This window comes from Papaver somniferum, chromosome 5 (genome assembly GCF_003573695.1).
Source record: "Papaver somniferum cultivar HN1 chromosome 5, ASM357369v1, whole genome shotgun sequence".
In the NCBI taxonomy this organism is placed as follows: Eukaryota; Viridiplantae; Streptophyta; class Magnoliopsida; order Ranunculales; family Papaveraceae; genus Papaver; species Papaver somniferum.
The window spans coordinates 204043798-204054445 of record NC_039362.1 but is presented as its reverse complement, the minus strand read 5'-3'; the positions used below and the strand labels follow the sequence as shown (position 1 = coordinate 204054445).

General features: G+C 36.6%; 1 pseudogene; it reads left to right on the top strand.

Annotated features, from left to right (window-relative positions):
* The first annotated feature begins 1670 nt into the window (after positions 1 to 1670).
* On the top strand, positions 1671 to 10442 carry LOC113278477 (annotated as a pseudogene).
* The last annotated feature ends 206 nt before the right edge of the window (positions 10443 to 10648 follow it).

Here is a 10648-nt window from a genome sequence, read left to right as displayed (position 1 = left end):
TCAACCAAACATATGATTAAGTTAATTTCTAAACATACAAATCCCTAAGATTAACATTTGTTACTTTTCATATCTATTGCATTTTCAAAGCTTAACTTCACTAAATTTGGAAGTAGGGTATATGAGCACATACATTTTAGCAGCTTTAAACCCGAAAAATGATATATTTCCAACTCTCTCAAATTATGCTTAGATCCAAGACCCTTCAATACCTCACCAAATGTCATTTAATCGTCATGATCATCGAACCCCCAATTTAGAAACAAATCACGGAGGTTTGTCTTATATTTTAACTCTGCTCTCTACATCTATACCACATTTAACAAATTCTAGATTGAAAATCTTTGAGTTTCGTAGAGAATTTAGGTTGGTTAATTCTCCGGTCCCACTGCCACCAACACTACACGAGTTGGCTAATATGTTCCTCACAATATATGATCCTAACACTGTTGTAGGCGTAGGGTTACTGAAGAAACTAAGTAACGATAAAGAGTTTACTTGGTCTCAAGTATATAAGTTACGATGGTCAATTTGTATATCTGCTTACTATGAGAGTATTCAAAACAAGACTACGACTCAGGGTTTTTATGTTATGCAATTTTCCTCGTTTACGAAATCTCGTGCCATGTGTGATTTACTTTAATTTCTCATCATAAGTATTATTGTAATTTATGAACTTGGTAACAATCCCACAATTAACTCGTTTTGAACCCCGACTATCTACCAAGTACACCATGTTGAAGTAATTTTTTGGTTGTCATTGTTTCAGTAAGATTATACAAGGTATATCTCTATATATTGACATCGAAAAGATTGTGATATATTTGATACCCTCGTCATTTCAACTTCGTTTCCTTTTGCTCAATTTAAAAGGGATAGTGCACCAAAAAATAGTATTCCATAACCCTTGTTTCGAGTAAATAGTATAAAAAGAATACCGTTATGTAACTAATAAATTTATAGTCTGAAAAAATAAATAAAAACAACAATAAAAGTGACCTTATTTATGAAAATGCTTAATCCCCATAATTTCCCCTCATCCTTTTCTCAGATAACTTATCGTAAAAGTATCGATCTGTGGATGTTTAACCAAAATCCACTATGGGACCCCAAAGGGTTTATCATCCCTAAATGAAGGGTTTATATGGAGAAAAATGTATGGGTATCAAGCAGATTCATTGTGGACTTCCACTTTGGATTACGAGAACTTGATGCATCGCTATCAAATCTCGGAAGTACATTACCTGAACTTGATTACTTGAACTTCGTAAAAATCCAAATTCTTTGCCTTTGGATCACACCAAACACAGATTATTAAATTTTAATAATGTTTTGGACAACATCATATAAGAGATAAAAAGAAAGCAGACCCAAATACCTAGCATTTTCGTCTCAGATACATCATCTCTTCTCATGTCTCACTCTAGAAGTGATCTATCTTGTGGCTTATCAGAACACGTTTATTTTTAACTACTCCACGTCACACTCACCTGCATTAAAAGAACCAACGGTTAAAACGAATGCAGATAAGAAAAAAAACATCAACTATCACCAAAAAAAGGAGTCTCCTTTTTTGAGCGAAAGGGAGTAATTTTCTCATCTCTTACTTCTCTCATACTCTCTTTTATCCTAAAAAAATTCTTATAAATTCATTTCAGATAACAATTATATAATCAGATCCCAATCTCATATTTTATCTCCACTATTATAGATCTTAATCTTATCATCTTTCAAATTAGTCTCTCTTTTTTCAATTTGTAAATGAAATTTTGAAGAAAAAAAATGTCTGGAATTTTCAGATTAAACAGATTAAGAGAAACAGGAATTCGAATAGCAAGATTCAGTGTATTAGCAAAGCCCCAATCATCTCTAGATAATTTTAATACTAATTATCATCATGTTGGTAATAGTTATAAGAGAAGAGAATTATTAGGTTTACAAGAAAGACATAAATGGGAAGGAGGTGGCAGTAATGGTAATGGTGGTTCTGATGAATATACTCGTAAAATCAAGGCAGAAGCAAATTTCCCCAGATGTTCAAGTAAAATGGACCTTGTTTTCTCCGAGAATCGGAATGGTAATGGTGGTGGTGGTGGACATTAGGCTGTGAATTTATGCCCAAATTGTAAAACTGCTTATTATTTTCGTCCTAATAAGTTTACACCGTTACAAGGTAGTTTTATAGAGATTGGTGGTGTTAGAAAAAAGGGTAAACCTAATGGTGGTAGTAATGGCAACTGCAAGATGAAACTTAGCTTATATAAAGACAACTCTCTTTATTGATGTTTAGAAAATCTCTCAAAACTAAACACAATCTCTAATCTTGCTCATATGATCAACCACAACTTTGGTGATCATATATATATAGAACTATGAATTCCTTTTCCTAGTCCTATTACCTTATTACATGTCTTTCCTTTTCTTAGAACTAGATGACTTCTAATTCCCTTAGGATTACATCAATTGCCTTTTCTTATCCTAACCAACTTGTTAGATATTATCTTAGGCTTAATGTTGAAGTTTAACCAACATTATCCCCGTTAAGCTTCAACCTTACCCGTGACATATCTTGTACTTCAATCAGTTGTCTCATTTCTTCAAACTTGATCCGAGCTAATGCCTTTGTCAATATATCTGCTTTTTGCTCAGTTCCTGGTATGTGTTCAACGTTGATGATCTCCTTCTCGATACATTCTCGTATGAAATGATACCTTTTGTGAATGTGTTTCGTCTTCCCATGAAACACTGGATTTTTAGTGAGTGCAATTGCAGACTTATTATCAATCCTGATGAGAACTTTTTCAGGTTCTCTTCCTTTGATTTCACCCAACAGTTCTTGAAGCCATATTGATTGTTTAGCTGCTTCTGTTGCGGCCATGAACTCAGCTTCGCATGATGACAGAGCTATTGTGTCTTGCTTCTGTGATCACCATGTGATAGGTGCATCTCCTAGGTAGAAGATATGACCTGTCGTACTCCTTCCACCGTCTTGGTCAATGTTGTGACTGCTGTCACTATACCCAACAATTCCTTTTGATCCTCCTCGACCATACTTCAATCCACAGCTGATTGTTCCTCTTAGATATCTCAATATCTGCTTTATTACATCACCATGAGACTTGCGTGGACTCTGCATATAACGGCTTGCTACTCCCACAGAGAAAGCCAAATCTGGTCTTGTGTGTAATAAGTATCTAAGGCATCCAACATTTTTTCTGTAACTCGTTGAATCAATCTCTGCTTTTTCTTGTGCCTTTGAAACTTTAAGTCCAAACTCAATTGGTATCTTAGTTGGATTACAAGTTTCAAGTCCTGTTTCTTTCATAATTCTCCTTGCATAATCTTCTTGTTTAATCTGAATTCCATCTATCCCTTGATGGACTTCTATGCCAAGGTTATAAGTGAGTTTTCCGAGGTCTGACATATCAAACTTTGATAACATTTCTCTGTTGAACTCATTGATCACCTTAAGGGAGTTTCCAGTCAAAAATAGATCATCTACATAGACTGCAATCACTAGTAGTGTCCCCTTTTCTTCTTTTCTGTATACAGAAGTTTCTTTAGAACACTTTATGAATCTCATTCCCTTTAAGATTTGATCTAACTTTGTATTCCAGGCTCGAGGGGCTTGTCTTAGACCATAGAGAGCTTTTGTCAACTTGTAAACTCTATGTTCTTGTCCCTTTACTTCGAAACCTTCTGGTTGTTCAACATACACATCTTCACTTAGTTCGCCATGCAAGAATGCCGTTTTTACGTCTAAATGATGTATTTCCCAAGAGTTTGATGCATCATATGCTATTAAGAGACGAATTGTCTCTAGTCTAGCAACTGGTGCGAAAACTTCATCAAAGTCTATGCCTGATTCTTGAACGTATCCCTTAGCTACAAGTCTTGCCTTATATTTGTTAATAGTTCCATCAGCATTTCTTTTAACCTTGAAGATCCACTTGAGGCCAATCACTTTTACCCCACCTGGCTTATCAACTATAAACCAAGTCTTGTTTCTGTTGATTGAAATAATTTCTTCTCTACATGCTTGTGTCCATTTAGTCGAGACCTTTGCTTCTTGAAAATTCCTTGGTTCATCATTAACAGAAAGTAGCATAATCTCACATTCTTCTGCAGCTTGAAGAACATAATCCCCCAGATACTGTGGCTTTTGTATCTGTCTTGTTGATTTTCGCAGTGGAATGGATTGAGTTATTTCATCGATCTCCTCCTCCTCTTCTTCTTCTTCTTCTTTATTCTCAGTGTTTTCATTATTCTCTTCTTCTTCTTGATTAACATCATTGTTTCCATTGGTATTGATGATTATGGGTCCTTTGCCTTCATCAATTACTTGACCCCATCTCATGTGAAACATTCCTGGATCCCTACTTGGTCCATCATTAGTTTCTTTCCAGTTCCATTTTTCTTTTTCATCGAATACCACATCTCGACTCACTATTACTCTTTTCGTTGTTGGATTGAATAATCTGTAAGCTTTGGATCCAGGCTCAATTCCTAGATGCACAAGAGTCTGAGATCGATCATCCAGTTTCTTAAGAGTTGCAGAATCAACTTTTGCGTATGATTTGCAACCAAACACTCTTAAATGATCTATGTTTGGTTTTCTCTTTCGCAAACTTTCATGTGGAGTCATGTCTTTCAGAGCTTTCCCTCGAACCATCTTGTTCTGAGACATAGTTTTTAAGGTTCTGAAACTTATGTGTCCTAACCTTGCGTGCCACTTCCATGTCTGATATTCCAGTCTCATATTCAGACACAATGGCCTTCCAATCATGAGACTTATCTTGTAGAGTCTATTCTGTGAGCGTGAGACTCTAACTAAAAGTCTTCCACTTGGGTCATGAACTGTTAGATAATCTTGTCGCATTCTAACATCACATCCAACTTCTGTAGCTTGTACTAAACTTAGAATGTTGCTTTGTAAGTTTGGGATGAAGTAGATGTTTGTGACAAGCTTCTGTTCTCTGGTCTTGCTCTGAAATAGAGTTGATCCTTTCCCTTCAATTTCTACAGAAGATCCATCCCCAAACTTCACTTGTCCTTTGATTTTCTCATTGAGTTCAGAAAAGTAGTGTCTCTTACTAGTCATGTGATTGCTGGCTCCATTATCTAAATACCAGATTCCTTCTTCACCATCCTTTGATTCGTAGTTCTTTGGTATTAGTTTCCCTTCGTTTAAGAATACAACTTCGTGCATGAAAAGAGTTGTATCTGCTTCCCTTGTTTCATTCTTGTTTGTTTCTTCCATCTTTTGTATTCTTTCAGGGCATACAGAGGAGAAGTGTCCTGGTTTATCACATCTGTAACAAATAATGTTTGATCTATCCTTATTTTATTTCCCTTGGTTTTGATCATTCTGACTTGTTGTTCTATCTTGTGAGTTAAACCTTCCTCCCCTTCCTCGGCCTCTGTTTAATCTACCACCTCTTCCACGACCTCTTCCTCTTGTCGCAGAGTTTTGTTGGTAAGAGTTTGTGTACAAGAGTTTTCCTTGAGTTTATCAATTGTTTTCTTCATCAAGGATTCTCTCTTCATATGCTTTCAATCTTCCAATTATATCTTCATAGCTAGTCTTCTTTAAATCTAAGACTTGTTCGAGAGAAGCTATGATATGAATATACTTGGATCTTGGTAAACTATGAGAAACTTCTTTACCAGTTTATCTTCATCAATGGATTGTCCAAGTGACACAGCTTTTGAGGCTATCTCTGATAGATTTCCTGCAAAGCTATCAATAGTATCAGTGTCTTTCATCTTCATTCTTTCAAATTCAGACATTAAGGTTTGCATACGGGATTCTTTAACTTGATCAGCTCCGAGATTACGTGCCTTTATTGCATCCCAAATTTTCTTTGAAGTTTCCTGTTCACCAACTTGTAGAACAAGACATTCTGGTATTGCTTGAAAGAGTAATCCAATGGCAACATTGTTTTTGTCTGGGTCCAATGTACTAGGATCAATTGTTTCCCAAACTTTGTAGATTTTCATCAGTACCTTCATTCTCATGGCCCATACTGTGTAGTTTGTGGCGTTGAGGATTGGAACTTGTATTGATGGTGGCGTGAACTGTTTTGCACCCACAATGGTGGTTTCGTTTGCCATGGCTCAGAAACAAGCTCTGATACCAATTAATGGCAACTGCAAGATGAAACTTAGCTTATATAAAGACAACTCTCTTTATTGATGTTTAGAAAATCTCTCAAAACTAAACACAAGCTCTAATCTTGCTCATATGATCAACCACAACTTTGGTGATCATATATATATAGAACTATGAATTCCTTTTCCTAGTCCTATTACCTTATTACATGTCTTTCCTTTTCTTAAAACTAGATGACTTCTAATTCCCTTAGGATTACATCAATTTCCTTTTCTTATCCTAACCAACTTGTTAGAGATTATCTTAGGCTTAATGTTGAAGTTTAACCAACAGGTAGTGGCGATGATCAATTGGATATTGGTGGTGGTGATGGTGATCGTTTGAGGATATCATTTTGGGATACATTGAAGTCATATGGTGGTGAACCACCTGCGAATTGGTCGCCGCCGCCTGGTCCACCAGCGCCAAATGGATTAGCAGTGCACCATCCTCCAGGACCACCATTTGCATCTGGTGGCACTATCATTCGGAACACGATATCCAGCGGTGGGTCTGGTGGTGGTGGAGGAGGGCCTAATAGCAGTGGTGCTGCTGCTGGAGATGGTTCTAATGGTGATAAGAATGGTTAGGGAGGTTCGAACTTGGGTAAAGATTTACCAACACCTAAAGAGATCTGTAAAGGTCTTGATAAATTTGTTATTGGGCAACAAAGAGCAAAAAAGGTACATTTTGTAACACGTTCACTTCCTTTAGTGCACTGGAAATTGAAAATGTTACATATATTTGAGCATCCTTTAGGCGACGGCTTGTTTTGATGTTCGTAGGTGCTTTCGGTTGCTGTTTATAACCACTATAAAAGGATATATCATGGCTCTATGCAGAAAGGGTAATTTTTTATGGTTTTACTATAAGAGTTTAGTTTTCAGTTAGAAGTATAGGTATCTTATCAAGTGGTGGTGCTGCTGCTGCTTGATACCGTACTGAATGTTCTCTATTTAAATCTTAGGGCTGCTGCAGAATCCGGGAGTGTTCCTGCTGCAAGTAATGAGCAAGATTTTGTTGAGTTAGAGAAAAGCAATGTCCTACTAATGGGTCCAACTGGCTCAGGTGTGAATTCTGCTATGTGATTGTGGAACCTTAATGTAGCGTGCCAAAAATTTTTTTTACTTGTGATAGTGGAGTAGGATGTTCCCGTAATTTTATGTTTTGATGTACATGTTTATGATATTGACTTTTTAAAACAGGGAAGACGTTACTTGCAAAAACGCTAGCTCGATTTGTGAATGTACCGTTTGTCATTGCAGATGCCACAACACTTACACAGGCAAGTTGGTTGTCACTCATGTTTAGATTATGATCTCATTTGTACATTGATTGTTAAATTGCTCTCTGAAATTTGATCGTTGTAAACTCCTACAATGTTTTCACTGATAATCGTTGAGTAAAACCTAAACTAGGTAAATACATCTTTTTACAGGCTGGTTATGTTGGAGAAGATGTCGAGTCAATATTGTATAAACTACTGACGGTAAGTTTTTCGTTTAGGTCGTTTCTGATTAAACAAACTTGAGTATTTCTTTTCCTAAGTGAGATGATGTTCATTTATGGCCCTCTTAAAATTTGGTGTTTAGGTGGCTGAATTCAACGTGCAAGCTGCTCAACAAGGAATTGTATATATTGATGAAGTTGACAAGATCACTAAGAAGGTATAAATATATTTTCGGTTCTTACGTAATTGAATAGTTGTTTGGACTCATTGGAAATTGGAATGTGAACCCACAAATTAATATGCAGGCTGAAAGCATGAACATCAGTAGGGATGTATCCCGAGAGGGTGTTCAACAGGCGTTGCTGAAAATGCTGGAAGGAACTGTAAGTATGCAGATACGTGTGGGGACTCTTTTTTTTTTGTATGATAAAAAAAATACCCTTTTACATCTCATTGAATTTTTGAGATGTTGTTTTTCTTGTATCTAATATCTAGACCGGCTTTCCTTTCAGCAATGTACTTATTCCTGCCTATAACACAATATACAAAAGCTAGAACGGATATTATTGCTTAACTAAGTTGTACGTTGTGTGGCCCATTTATCAATCTTCCTTCCAAGACTAGGATATTTTCTCTCCCAGATTACTTTTCTTCAATTTTAAATTACAATCGATGATTGAATATCTGTGTGCACTTCGTTATCTGCAATCAGGGTGTGCTTTCCATAGACTTATTACATATAATTTTGTCCCACACGCTCTCTGTTTCCATTTCGGCTGCTCTTCATACTTTTATGGGTGCATTTATTTTTCAAAACGAAGCTCCCATAACCAGTTTTAGCAAACTTTGATTATCTAAAAATAGAGCCTTCTTTCTCAGATAGTAAATGTGCCAGAGAAGGGAGCTCGCAAGCATCCACGTGGTGATAACATTCAGGTAAAGGGTGAAGCACATTTTTAATTTTATAAACACGCAGTTAAATCGCCTTTGGATCTTTGACTGTATTGTGGTCTGTAGATAGATACAAAGGATATCCTGTTTATCTGTGGTGGAGCCTTTATTGATTTGGAAAAGACTATTTCAGAAAGGTAATACTATCTTACAGCATTATCTTTCGGCAGTACCTTGGGATCAAGTTTCTGTTGTTTCTACGGAGCTTAAGAGAATTGAAGAGATGCTAAGATTCTTTTTCTACAATTTTTCAGACGGCAAGACTCTTCTATTGGTTTTGGAGCTCCAGTACGTGCAAACATGAGAACCGGAACACCATCTAATGCTGTTGTCACGTCGTCTTTGATGGAATCGGTAAGAATTTTAACAAATTCTGAGCCCTATTTAATTGGGAACTATGGGATTTCTGAATATGGCTTAATTTTACTTCTGCAATACAGGTTGAAAGTGGAGATCTTATTGCATACGGTCTAATACCAGAATTTATTGGACGTTTTCCAATTTTAGTTAGTTTGCTGGCCTTGAATGAGGATCAACTTGTGCAGGTAATGCATTTCCATGTCAGAGAAGTGATCTTTGTGCAGGCCATTTTCACATTGTGTGTTTTCCGGGCTCACATTATCTTAGCCTGGAAAGCGTAGATCAAGTTTGATTACCAAACACCACAATACTAGTGGAATTTAGGTTCTAATAAGGCTCTGTCCTGTCATAGTACCTGCAAGCTGACATATTCTTCTGTTGTCACTTTTTCCTGTGGGTAGGTCCTGATGGAGCCAAAAAATGCACTGGGGAAACAGTACAAAAAAATGTTTAGCATGAATAATGTAAGTTTTTTAATTAGTATCGTCTCATTACTTTGGTGGTTTTTGTCAGTTGGAATGAGCAGGTTTTATTTTGTTACTTACTACTGCCGTGTATTATATCAGGTCAAGCTACACTTTACAGAAACTGCATTGAGATTGATAGCGGAAAAAGCAATGGCTAAAAACACTGGCGCACGAGGCTTAAGAGCCATACTGGAGAGCACTCTCACTGAAGCTATGTACGAGGTAATTCTATTACATTTCTAGTAGCATAATCACATCATCCACCAAAGCAACAATGATTTTTAACAATTTTGACGGTGAAGTATCTCACAAGTATACATGCGTTGCTTGTTGAAGTATCTCATGTTTATAATCGTTGGCCTTTTAGGGCATTGAACATCTAAATTAGCATTTTCAATCACCTTGCATAGTTTCTGATAATTTGGTCATGATTCTCAGATTCCAGATGCAAAAACAGGAAAGGACAAGGTAGATGCAGTTGTCATTGATGAAGAGGCACTTGGTTCACTGCGCACAGTGGGTTGTGGGGCAAAAATTCTTTGGGGTGATGGTGCATTACAGCGTTATCTTTCTGAAGCCAAGTTGAAAGATCAGGTATACCTCTGTATGATTTGATTTATTTTTTTAGTTGTCAGTGCATTAAACGCAAGATGATACAAAACTGTGTGCTTCTTCACCTATGAAGTTGTCATAGTTTTGACAAAACTGAATTAGTCAAATTGTGAACAATATTTGCAGGGGAGTAATGGTGAAGTTGGTGATGGGGATTTATTGGAAAGCGAAGCGGAGGTCTCATCCAGAGCCATGAGCTTGTAATTTTTTTGCTATAACCATAGCTGTTGACGGATATGTAAAATCTAATTCTGTTGTTGTAGGTTTTTTCTCAAGATTAATGTAATTATTGCTTCCCTGTAAAAACTGCACCGTTTTCTTGTTTCAATAGAAAGAAAGAAAGAAATAATAAACATGCTAATTCAAGCAATCCAATGTATAAAACATTTCATGTAACATCTAGAGTCGGATTCTTTCACTTGAGAATGAATGTAACAAATTTTGATTACCATATCTCTGCCAAATACATAAGCTATCAAATTTTGAGAACCTATGGGCAGCCTTCTAGCAACCAATGGCCCTTGCAACTTTGTTCTGCCAAGTTCTACTTTTGCAAACATAGAGGACTGTGAAGCCTACAGCTACACTGAATTAAGTTCAAATCTAAATGAAAAATGTCCAAAGACAAGGACCATCTATGCATTCTCTACACGTGGT